Consider the following 11919-nt stretch of genomic DNA (forward strand, 5'->3'; position numbering starts at 1 on the left):
ACAAGAGTCACTTTTTCTGCAAATGTTCTGAAATTGAGGGAGAGATGTTTAAGAAGGCGGAAGTGGTGCCGTGACCCGGATGAGAGTGAGGTTTAGGGGGTTGAGCGTAACCGACGGGGCATTTGTGCGTCAGTAAAACTCACTCCCTGACGACTTCAAGGGCAGTGCTCCTCCATCCTTTATTTTTTTTTGATGCTGTGTTCAACAGTGGCCCCTTTTTGATGTGGGTCCAATATGAAGTTGTATTGTACCATATGTCCCGGCCAGAAATCTGCGTTCTAAGAACTCCGGCTTATCAGTGATTCCCAGAGCCTCAAAAAAGTCTGCGGCTAAAGACCGTTTTCTTTTCGAGCTCCAGTACTCCGGAATGTTCTACCGGTAACAGAGATGCTACCCCAGTAGAAACAATTAAGTCCCATCTTAAATCAATCAATCAATCAATCAATGTTTACTTGACCTGATGTGGGCCTACCGAGGATGTCGTAGTGGTTTGTGCAGCCCTTTGAGACTAGGGCTATATAAGTAAACATTGATTGATTGATTGATTAATACTTATATAGCCCTAAATCACTAGTGTCTCAAAGGGCTGCACAAACCACAACACAAACCACTACGACATCCTCGGTAGGCCTACATAAGGGCAAGGAAAAATTACACCCAGTGGGACGTCGGTGACAATGATGACTAAGAGAACCTTGGAGAGGACGAAAGCAATGGATGTCGAGCGGGTCTAACTGTGAAAGTTCAATCCATAATGGATCCAACACAGCCGCGAGAGTCCAGTCCAAAGCGGAGCCAACACAGCAGCGAGAGTCCCGTTCACAGCGGAGCCAGCAGGAAACCATCCCAAGCAGAGGTGGATCAGCAGCGCAGGGATGTCCCAAGCCGATACACAGACAAGCGGTCCATCCTGGGTCCCGACTCTGGACAGCCAGTACGTCATCCATGGCCATCGGACCAGACCCCCTCCACAAGGGAGGGTGGGACATAGGAGAAAAAGAAAAGAAACGGCAGATCAACTGGTCTAAAAAGGGAGTCTATTTAAAGGCTAGAGTATACAAATGAGTTTTAAGGTGAGACTTAAATGCTTCTACTGAGGTAGCATCTCCAACTGTTACCGGGAGGGCATTCCAGAATACTGGAGCCCGAAATGAAAACGCTCTATAGCAGATTTCTTGCCGGGACATATGGTACAATACAATCGGCAATATAGGCTGGAGCTAAACCGTGTAGTATTTTATACGTGAGTAGTAAAACCTTAAAGTCACATCTTAAGTGCACAGGAAGCCAGTGCAGGTGAGCCAGTACAGGCGTAATATGATCAAACTTTCTTGTTCTTGTCAAAAGTCTAGCAGCCGCATTTTCTACCAACTGTAATCTTTTAATGCTAGACATGGGGAGACCCGAAAATAATATGTAACAGTAATCGAGGCGAGACGTAACAAACGCATGGATAATGATCTCAGCGTCGTTTGTGGACAGAATGGAGCGAATTTTAGCGATATTACGGAGATGAAAGAAGGCCGTTTTAGTAATGCTTTAAAACTAATTTGTACACTCTAACCTTTAAATAGACCCATTTTTAGACCAGTTGATCTGCCGTCTCTTTTCTGCCCTGCCCCTCTCTCCTGCGCTGCTGACTTGTCTCCATTCTAGATGATCCCCTATCGACTGGACTATCACGTTAACTAGATTCATTCGACATCCACTGCACCGGTCGCCCGGTCCGAGGTTTCTCATTGTGCCCACTGGGTTGAGTTTTTCCTTGCCCTGATGTGAGATCTGAGCCGAGGATGTCGTTGTGGCTTGTGCAGCCCTTTGAGACACATCAAGGGCTATATAACTGAACTTGGATTGATTGATTGATTGATTGATTGATTGATTGATTGATTTAAGTTCATGTGGTCATTTTTGTTAAAATTAGATAGGGCATGCTCCTGATGTGGACAGTGACGGGCTGACTTAGTCCCTGCTTTCTGTTCCGCCCGGGACTCGAACCTGGGTCGTCCGCGTGTGAGACGAGTGTGCTTGATACCAAGATAAAAGAATCGACCATAGTACACTGGGACAAACAATGACACTGAAATCCACTAGTCTAGCTTTCGGATTTGACACAGCACAACCATCGAGAATGCCGTCATCTTACCATTTGCCAATGGAGTCCATATTTGGGGGTTGGGGATGGGAGGGAATGCATGTTATCACACAACCACATGCAGTGTGCTTGTATTGGTACGGATCTGTGAGAGACTTGAGTTCCTAAAACTAGATCCGTGCAATATGGACATGCACATACTGACTGTGTTGTTTATTAAATGTTCTCCTTGACAGTAATAGCATACCAAAGTAATCCCTTTCCCCTGGGTGCAGGTCTAAATCTATGAGTCTATATTTACACCTGCATTGAGGAGCTTTATGTCAGGTATGCTGCACCTGAAGGATTATCAGCACAAGCAGCAACAACTCCAACAACAGGATGTATTAAGGAGCTTAGCCTGTTTATTCCATCCCTCATTCATAAGGGAATTGCTGCTTAAATTTTTAAAGTTATTTTCATTCCACCAAATGAAATTTATCAATGCATGTGACAGTTAACTGTATTTTCTTTTTTTTTAATTAGGTAAGGTGGCGACTTGTCCAGGGTGTACCCCGTCTTCCGCCCGAATGCAGCTGAGATTGGCACCAGCACCCCCGCGACCCTGAACGGGACAAGCGGTAGGAAATGGATGGATGGATGGAGGTTAAGTGGCCTGCATATTGTTCTCAGTACACATTGCAATAATACCATTTGTTGATATTCCAAAAAATTGATTTTACCCTGAAACACTTTAGGTTTAATTTATCATCAACAACAAAAAAACAATTCAGGGAAAATTCACACGAGGGTAACAACATTTTGGTATTTTGATACTTTTCAATACTTTTCGATGCTTTTCTAGATAAATAGGACCACAAAAAATGGCATTATTTTAACAAAAAAAATCTTAGGGTACATTAAACATACGTTTTTGTCCTTACTTAAAATAGTGAACATACCAGACAACTTGTTTTTTAGTAGTAAGTAAAAAAAAAAAGTCTCCTAATTACTCTGCTGATGCATGCAGTAACATATTGTGTCATTTATCGTTCTATTTTTTTGGCTACATTTTAAAGGACAAGCTGTAGAAAATAGATTAGTAATCTATGTGTTCATTTACTGTTAATATCTGCTTATTTTCAATTTCAACATGTTCTATCTACACTTATGTTAAAATGTAATAATCACTTATTCTTCTGTTGTTTGATACTGTACATTAGTTTTGGATGATACCACAAATGTAGGTATCAGAGATGCGCGGTTTGCGTTCTGTTCCGCGGAGTCCGCGGATAAACCGCGGGTCGGGCGGGTGACATGACGAAAAAATGTATTTTAATTTGATTCGGGCGGGTGGCGGTTGAACCATTCGGAAATATTTGATATACATGGTTCAGGGATCGGTAACCTTTACCACTCAAAGGGCCATTTCGACCCGAGTCACAAAGTAAAGGAGACAACAGGAGCCGCAAACATTCTCGCAAATATCTGCGGGCGGTCACCCAGTTAAGAAGAATTAGAGCGTGCTATGAAGCCATTGCCTTTGACGCCTTCTCCAACATGTATAAACTGCATGCCAGTCCAACATGTTGTATGTGGCTTCCACAGACACACATACACGACTGAGAGGCATATTGGGTGACACAGAGTACACTGATGGTTGTGATATAAACAATTTTAACACTCTTACTAATATGCGCCACGCTGTGAAGCCACACCAAACAAGAATGACAAACACATTTCGGGAGAACGTCCTCACGGTAACACAACATAAATGCAATACAACAAATACCCAGAATCCTTTGCATCCATGACTATTCCTGACTATATTATACACCCCGCTAGCACCAAACCCCGCCACCCCCCTGTGCGTTGGTAAGGTGGGCAGGGTTGGGGGCGGGGGGTGTAAAATATATTCAGGAAGAGTCATGGATGCAAAGGATCCTGGGTATTTGTTGTGTTGTGTTTATGTTGTGTTACAGTGAGGATGTTCTCCCGAAATGTGTTTGTCATTCTTGTTTGGTGTGGCTTCATAGTAAGAGTGTTAAAATTGTTTATATCACAACCATCAGTGTACTCTGTGTCACCCAGTATTGCCTTTCAATCTTGTACGTGTTTCCGTGGAAGCTGCACACAGCATGTTGCTGGACTAGCAAACAGTTTGTACATATTATTGAAAGTGTCAAAGGCAATGGCTTCATAGCACATCCTTATTCTCGTTATCTGGATATGCAACAGCAAACAGTCGCGAGAATGTTTGCGGCTCCCATTGTCTTCTATACTCTGTGAAACGGGTCAACTTATATCTATGAGTGGTAAAGGCTGCCGACCGACCCTGATATATAACAACGGGCGGGTGGCGGGAGGTTGCGGTGTTGATAAAATGTTGGTTCGGGTGGATGACGACTTTAGTGATGCGGTTGCGGATGATATAATTGCCTATCCGCGCATCTCTAGTAGGTATCATTTCCGATACCAAGTAGTTACAGGATCATACATTGGTCATATTCAGAATCCTCATGTGTCCAGGGACGTATTTACTGAGTTTATAAAGAATAATATATATTAAAAAAAAAAACGAAAAAGGAGTTTGTAATGATAAAAATATAGATGTAATCATAGTAGTATCGACTAGATACACTGTTGTACTTGGTATCATTACAGTGGATGTCAGGTGTAGATCCACATTGTGACGCCGATGAAGTATTGTAGTGAAGCATGTTTAGCTATTCCTCGTCCTGCAGGGATGATACTTGTAAGAAACGTACTTTATTTGTCGCCAAGGAGACAAGGATTAGTGATTTAGAAGTAGCTAAAACACTGCCGATTGCGGATGAATATTAGCTGCTAGCTAGCTAGCCTTGTCTTAAAGCACCTCTTCCTGAGGGCGTTTCAGTGTTATAACTTCACCTTTATCTTTAGTTTTCAAGCCAAAATGCATCCATTCTTCCTTTTCTGTCTACACACTGTGTCTGCTTGTAAGTACTCTGTGTGCGCGCGCTGCCGAACATGCTCCTCTGCCCGTAAAACCATCAGTGAGAACGCGCCATCATTCCTGTAAAAAAAAAAGAGGCGGTATAGTACCGAATATGATTCATTAGTATCGCGGTACTATACTAGTACCAGTATACCGTACAAACCAAATTCACACTTGAGTTGTGTGTCTGTGTTGTCACTCAGTCATGTAACCCTGTGCCACATCACCCCCTCTGAAACATGTGGAATATTCCACAAGTCACATGGTCCACAGGAAGTTGCAGCATTTCGAGCAAGCAAACGACATTCGGCAATGGGAAAGCCAAAACTAAGAACTGGTCTTTCTTCGTTTATCGCGATTGGTAAATTTCCGCAAAGCAGGTTTTCCTATTCAAAATCAAATTTTTTTCATAGTCAGAACAACAACAATAAAAGTTTTAGGACCTTTTAGACATGTTTTTTTGAACATAGTGAGTCCTCTAGGAATGAAATAAAATCTACTTGGTCACTGTTACACTCCTGGCACCCATTATAGTAGACTTTATATTAGAAAATAGGACATATACTGTAGTGTAATACATACAGTAATATAAATACACGCACACACACACACACACACACACACACAATGTAGCGATGATGATAGGCTGTGCGATATAATACAGTTCCTTAAATTTGTTATTTTTTTAATATTTGTGCTTGAAAATTCCCAATTTAGGCAAAATGTAAGTAAAATCTTTTCAAATGTGCATATTTTTAAATAACAATAGACCAAAACATAGAGGAAATTTGCATGATTTAAAAACATATATATGTTGTAAAAATTTGATAGAATGATGCTGCAAAATTCTAAGCCCGGACTGACAAGGGACGGATGCATTATCTCTGTTTTGGATGATGTGTATTTATTAATTAATACATTTGTTTTATTTAATGTACTGTGCTAAGTGTCTACATGTTATTAGCATGCATGCCATGTGGATTTATTTTATGTATTTGATAGTTCCACACTAAAAAGTCAAACAAATAATATTTGTCCCAGGGATTCTTGGTATAAAATAAACAAAGTTGTTTGCGATGGTTCAACACATATTTTGAGTAGTTAAATATGTGTATTATCAGATTTAGATTTCAATAAAATAAGTTAGTTGATGTTTATTTTGAAAGTGTTGCAATATTTTCCCAATATTATTTGTATGTTTGTTATTATTTTTATATTATTTTAATATTAATACTGATTATATTAATAACAATAATATTTGTAACAGTACAATACAATTGTTTTAATAATTTATAATTTTACTTATTAAATAAATTAATACATAATTATAATATAATATATTAATAACAGAAATATTGGTGATAGTTCAAAACAATTTAGAAAAGAATTGCTCTTTTAACTTATTAAATACATTATTATATAATTATATTTTCATATTATATTAATAACTGTAATATTGGTAATAGTACAAATCAATTTTGAAAATACTTTATAATTTAACTTATCAAATAAATTAATATACATATATATTTTAATGTTTTTTAATAAGAGTAATATTTTCAGTAGTACAAAATAATTCAGAACATAATTTATAATTTAATCTATTAAATACATTATTGTATAATTATATTATCATATTATCGCAATAACATTAATATTGGTAATAGTACAAAGCAATTTTGAAAAAACGTTATAATTTCACTTATTCAATAAATAAATATGTAATTATATTTAGTAATATTGGTAATAGTAAAAAAATATTTTGAAAATTATTCATAATTTGATGTATTAAATAAATAAATATATGATTATATTATCATGTTTTATAAAAAACAATACTATTGGTAAAAGTACAAAACAATTGTAAAAAAATGTATCAATTATTTTATGAAATAAATTAATATATAATTATATTAATAACAGTAATATTGGTAATAGTACAAAACAATTTTGAAAGTAATTTATAATATAAATTATTAAATACATTATATACAATTATAATATCACATTATATTGATAACAGTAATATTGGTAATTGAACAAAATCATTTTGAAAATATTTTATAATACAACTTATTAAATAAATTGATATACAAACATATTTTGATGTTTTTTTAATAACAGTAATATTTGTAACAGTACAAAATAATTTGGAAAATAATTTATAATTTAACTTATTAAATATATTATTATATATAATTGTATTATATTATAGCAAAAACAGTAATATTGGTAATAGTACAAAGCAATTTTGAAAATGTATGATTTTACTTATTCAATATATTAATATATAATTGTATGATCATATTATATTAATAACAGTAATATTGGTAATAGTACATAACAATTTTGAAAATAATTAATAATTTACTTATTAGATAAATGAATAACTGTATTATCATACCATAATAATAACAGTAATATTGGTAGTAGTACAAAACAATTCTGAAAATAAATAATCTGAAAGGGACAAGCGGTAGGAAATGGATGGATGAATTTATTAAATAATTGTTTATTTTAATTATTTCTTTAATTTTAACCAAAACAAATCTTTATTCATGCACATGCGTTTGCAGTCCCAGCCATATACAGTACATTAATATTGCATACAAAACATACAATATAAAACATTTCTGGGGGCTAAAAGGAGCACAAAAAAGTAAACAAGAGTTTTGTGACTTTGCACGTTGAATTGCTTCTGTTCCTCCTCTAGGGGGAGGAAGTGATTTTTATGAGAGGAGCTGCCTGTCCAGATTTGCTGACTTTAAGGCATGGCACCAGCCAGAATCAAATGGTCATGAAAAAACTCCAAAACAGGTGAAATTTGATGAAAACTGAGCTATTCAGTCATTGATATTGTCCATACTGTGTTGGTTCATATGTTGACAAATACAGTAACTCATTTAATATGAGTAATTAATCCTTTTTTTCTAACGCTTATCCATGGTAGCTGACAACAGACACCGATAGGGGCAAACAAATAATGAAATTAAAAAATTAAAAAACACGACCAGAAACCCACAAAACATCATACTGTAAAACAAATGCAATGGGAAAATGCTCTGTCACAGTCTGTTGGTGATGAACCCCAAGATGCAGAGACGGAGGCAGGCATAGAATATGAAAACCTGATTTAATTAAAACTAAAAAAGAACAAACAAAAAGCATGCACGTGGGCGGTATAACAAACTAAGGGAGCTAGCACTGGAAGCTAGAAAACAAAAAGGAACTTTAGCATGGAAGCTAATGGATAGCAAAGAGAAAAACTGGAAATAACTAATGCTAACAGAAACCGCTTACCGCTACGACGACCAGGACAAAATGTAGCATGACAGGTAGTAGCTGTAACAAAACCACATGACAGGTTGCACGACAAGAGTGATATGTGGCAACGACAATACAATGATCCAGCAACTGACACAAGACAGAGCCGGTACAAATAGGAGCAGGCTGATTGGCAACGGGTGTGGCCAGGTGCCAATCAGCCGCAGCTGAGGAGGAACACAGCACTCAGGGAACAAGGCAGGAAACTGACAAAATAAGAGCACTAGACAGGAACTAAAGACAGGAGATACTAATAAACACAGAGGAAACAGACAAATGCAGAGGAAAAAACCAAAACAGACAAACTGTCAGGGGAAAACCTGACATGCTCCAAAAGTAAAATGCTGTAAAATCAAAATCCAATGTATAAACAACATACGAATTGCAAAAAACCCCCAACCCTGCATTAAACAAAGGCTAGAAGTTCACGGAACAAAACCAAAGTTTGTTTGGTAACCAGGATTATCTACATCAGTTGTTCTCAACCTTTTTTCAGTGATATGTTTTTTAAATTCAAGTACCCCTTAATCAGAGCAAAGCATTTTTGGTTGAAAAAAAGAGAGAAAAAAGTAAAATACAGCACTATGTCATCAGTTTCTGATTTATTAAATTGTATAACAGTGCAAAATATTGCTCATTTGTAGTGGTCTTTCTCGAACTATTTGGGAAAAAAATAAAATAGAAATAACTAAAAACTTGTTGAAAAATAAACTAGTGATTCAATTATAAATAAAGATTTCTACACATAGAAGTAATCATCAACTTAAAGTTCCCTCGTTGGGGATTGTAATAGAGATCCATCAGGATTCATGAACTTATTTCTAAACATTTCTTCACAAAAAAAGAAATCTTTAACATCAATATTTATGGAACATGTCCACAAAAAATCTAGTTGTCATTGTTGTATTTTTTTTTTTTACAGTTTATGAACTTACATTCATATAAATATTTTTGTTAAGGATTTTTGAATTGTTGCTATTTTTTAGAATATTTAAAAAAAAAATCTCACATACCCCTTGGCATACCTTCAAGTACCCCCAGGGGTACGCGTACCCCCATTTGAGAACCACTGATCTACATTATGTGAATCGCTTGTTATATTGCAACATCATTTGAAAAATGATACCTTTTCATTCTGTCAAATTTTCTTCTGGGCACCTCAATCGTGTCTTTAAAGACGGATGTCGATTTTCTTCTCTTGTAGCTCTTTGTCAATTGCAGAATTTGCCCATTGCATGTTGTTTTTTAATGGTGTTATTTTTAATCATTTCTGGGTTTGGAGCGTTTACATGTCGATGCACATTTTGCCCCTGTCGGCCACAACACTTGACAAGCTTGTGCAAACTTCCAAATTATGAATTTCAGTTAAGTTTATTTGAAGAATAGGCATTTAAATTATATTAACTCCCCCCCCCATCCCCCAAGGGATTTTCAAATTGGAATTACAGGAAGTGGAATTAAACTTAAAATGATTGAGGAATAATTTGTCACGTTTAGCAAAGATTTTTGCTAAAATTCTAAAAATACTATACAAACACTGAAACTAACATTCCTTTCATTATGAATGCTTGGTTAAAGTAAAGCATTCTGGGAAATGAAGTACTGTATCTCCACAATTGTGTATAGTTTAAAACAGGGGTCACCAACCTTTTTGAAACCAAGAGCTACTTCTTGGGTAGTGATTAATGTGAAGGGCTACCAGTTTGATACACACTTAAAAACATGGCCAGAAATAGCCAATTTAATCTATTTACCTTTAATAAATAAATAAATCCATACACATATATATATATATATATATATATATATATATATATATATATATATATATATATATATATATAAAGGGTATTTCTGTCTTTCATTATGTCGTACATTTTTTTTCCTTTTACGGAAGGTATTTGTAGAGAATAAATGATGAAAACACACTTAATTGAACGGTTTAAAAGAGGAGAAAACAGGAAAAAAAATTAAAATTAAAATTTGGAAACATAGTTAATCTTCAATTTCAACTTTTTAAAATTCAAAATTCAACCGAAAAAAAAGAAGATAAAAACTAGCTAATTCAAATCTTTTTGAAAAAATTAAAAAAAATAATTTATGAAACATCATTAGTAATTTTTCCTGATTAGGATACATTTTTGAATTTTGATGACATGTTTTAAATAGGTTAAAATGGTTTTAATAAAATCCAATCTGCGCTTTGTTAGAATATACAACAAATTGGACCAGGCTATATTTCAAACAAAGACAAATCATTATTTCTTCTAGATTTTCCAGAACAAACATTTTAAAAGAAATTCTAAAGACTTTGAAATAAGATTTAAATTTGATTCTAAAGATTTTCTAGATTTGCCAGAATATTTTTTTTTTATTTTAATCATAATAAGTTAGAAGAAATATTTCACAAATATTCTTTGTCGAAAAAATGGTCTTTCTCAAAGTTATAAGAAGCAAAGTAAAAAAAATAAATCAATTTATTTAAACAAGTGAAGATCAAGTCTTTAAAATATTTTCTTGGATTTTCAAATTCTATTTGAGTTTTGTCTCTCTTGGAATTAAAAATGTATAGCAAAGCGAGACCAGCTTGCTAGTAAATAAATACAATTTAAAAAATAGAGGCAGCTCACTGGTAAGGGCTGCTATTTGAGCTATTTTTCGAACAGGCCAGCGGGCTACTCATCTGGTCCTTACGGGCTACCTGGTGCCCGCGGGCCCTGCGTTGGTGACCCCTGGTTTAGAAGATGTTCTGATTCTTAATTGTCATGCCATTAAAATATGTGTACATATGGTTCATAGTAGGGTTGTCCTGATATTTTGGTAAATGGGACCACCAAATATGGCACTATTGGCTTTATTTTTTTTTTAAATTTTTTACAGAACATTAAACATGTTTGTTATTGTGATTTTGTCCTTAAATAAAATAGTGAACATACAATACAACTTGTCTTTTAGTCGTAAGTAAAAAAAAAAAAAAAAAAAAAGCTCCTAATTACTGTAGTCTGCTGACAGATGCAGTAACATATTGCGTCATTTATCTACCTATTATTAAGGACAATCTGTAAAAATTAATTATCTACTTTTTCATTTACTGTTAATATCTGCTTACTTTCTGTTTCAACATGTTCTATCTACACTTCTGTTAAAATGTAATCATCACTTATTCTTCTGTTGCTTGATACTTTACATTAGTTTTGGATGATACCACAAATTTAAGTATTGATCTGATACCAAGTAGTTATAGTATCATACATTGGTCATATTTAAAGTCCTCATGTGTCCAGGGACATATTTCCTGAGTTTATAAATTTAAAAAATTTAACAAAAACTTTTGTGTCAGTAAAAATTATTCATGTAATTATAATAGTATTGACTGGATACGCTATTGTACTTGGTATCATTACAATGGATATCAGGTGTAGATCCACCCATGGCATTTGTTTACATCGTGAAGCCAGTGAGCTATTGTATCCTCCTACGGTGTGTAGTGAAGCATGTTTAGTTATTCCTTGTCCTGCAGTGATAATGGTAATTGTAAGAAACA

General features: G+C 35.0%; 1 protein-coding gene across 4 annotated transcripts in view; it reads right to left on the reverse strand.

Moving 5' to 3' along the window:
• Positions 1-10227: 10227 nt before the first annotated feature.
• Positions 10228-11919, reverse strand: part of LOC133541853 (paralemmin-1-like) — a 32102-nt gene continuing 30410 nt past the window's right edge. For all 4 annotated transcript variants that reach the window (XM_061885550.1, XM_061885547.1, XM_061885548.1 and 1 more), the window contains one exon: positions 10228-11919. This exon is cut by the window's right edge and continues 1397 nt beyond it. The gene's annotated coding sequence lies outside the window, so the exon portion shown is untranslated.

The sequence above is a fragment of the Nerophis ophidion genome, linkage group LG23, assembly GCF_033978795.1.
Source record: "Nerophis ophidion isolate RoL-2023_Sa linkage group LG23, RoL_Noph_v1.0, whole genome shotgun sequence".
Lineage (NCBI taxonomy): Eukaryota > Metazoa > Chordata > Actinopteri > Syngnathiformes > Syngnathidae > Nerophis > Nerophis ophidion.